Source organism: Aspergillus sclerotioniger (genome assembly GCF_003184525.1).
Source record: "Aspergillus sclerotioniger CBS 115572 chromosome Unknown BO94scaffold_8, whole genome shotgun sequence".
Taxonomy (NCBI): domain Eukaryota; kingdom Fungi; phylum Ascomycota; class Eurotiomycetes; order Eurotiales; family Aspergillaceae; genus Aspergillus; species Aspergillus sclerotioniger.
In genome coordinates, this window is record NW_020290998.1 from 456664 (window position 1) to 458168 (window position 1505).

A 1505-nucleotide genomic window follows, 5' to 3' on the forward strand; every position below is an offset into this window, starting at 1 on the left:
GATAATATTAGCAAGGACTAGATATGGGATCTGGATCCATACAGCCCGCTACTCAATAAGGAGCTGAAGTAAGGACTAAGTAACTTAGTAAGAAGAGATTAAGATTATTATAAAAGTCTAACATACTAGATATTGGAGATAACTTAGAGAAAAATAGCATCTCAAGTATAGTTACATAAGTAATAACAGTAATCAAGCTATCATAAAAAGATTAGCTTATAGAATTATCAGGATAGATATTAACAATAATAGAAGAGTACTGTAAGTATAGTATTAACAGTACTAATATAAAGATTAAGATAACTGTCCAGAGACTAGAAGATTTATAGAAATTTCTAACTACAGTCAAGAATAATACACAGATTCTATCATAGTATAAGAGATTCAAGAACTTATTTAAGTAGCTAGAGTAATCTGAATTATCTCAGTACAGAAAGCATAACCATACTATTTTTATAAAGAAAGAAAAGTCATTAATATATAGAAAGATTTATCTAATATCTGAAAAGAAATCACAGACACTACAAGAATATATTAATAATCAGCTAGTTAAAGATAATATCAGGCCTTTAAAGTCACTAGCAGGATATGGAGTCTTATTTATACTAAAAAAAACAGCAGTTTACAGTTATATATAGATTATTAATCACTGAATATTATTATAATTAAGGATTAATACCTGTTATCTTTGATTTTGGAAATCCAAGACAAGATATAAGAAATAAAATAGTTTATTAAACTTAATATTATAAATATATATTATCACATACGCATCACAGAAGATAAAGAATAGAAAACTGTGTTTAAAATAAAGTATAAATACTTTAAATACTTGATTATATTATTTAGGCTTATTAACGTACCAGTGTCATTTCAGTAATACATTAATAAAGTTCTTAGAGAATATCTTGATAAGTTTATAATCACTTACTTAAATAATATATTAATCTTCTTAAAGACTGAGAAAAAACATGTAAGATATATAAGATTAGTTTTATATAAATTATATCTATATCAGTTATAATACAAGCTGAAGAAGTATAAATTCTATATACAGAAAACAGAGTTTCTGAAACACTGGATATCCATAAAGAAAATCTATACTGAGTAAGCTAAAGTATAAGCTATACAAGATTAGCCTTAATCTAAAAATCTAAAAGAACTACAGCAGTTCATCAGATTAGTTAACTATTATTAATAATTTATAGATAGATACACCATCTATATAACACTACTCTTCAAGCTTATAAAGAAGTTAAAGAAGTACCAGTAAAAAGAATCACAGCAGAGCACGTTTAAAGATATTAAGTAATAATTTATTATATTACCAGTACTTGTACAGCATAATCAAAAAAAAGAAATAATTATTAAGATCAATATATTAGACTATACTGTAAATATGTGTATGACACAATCTGAAGAAGATAAAAAGCTAAGAATGATTATATTTTATTCAAGAAAGTTGGTTTAAGCAGAACTTAACTATGATATTTATAACAAGAAAT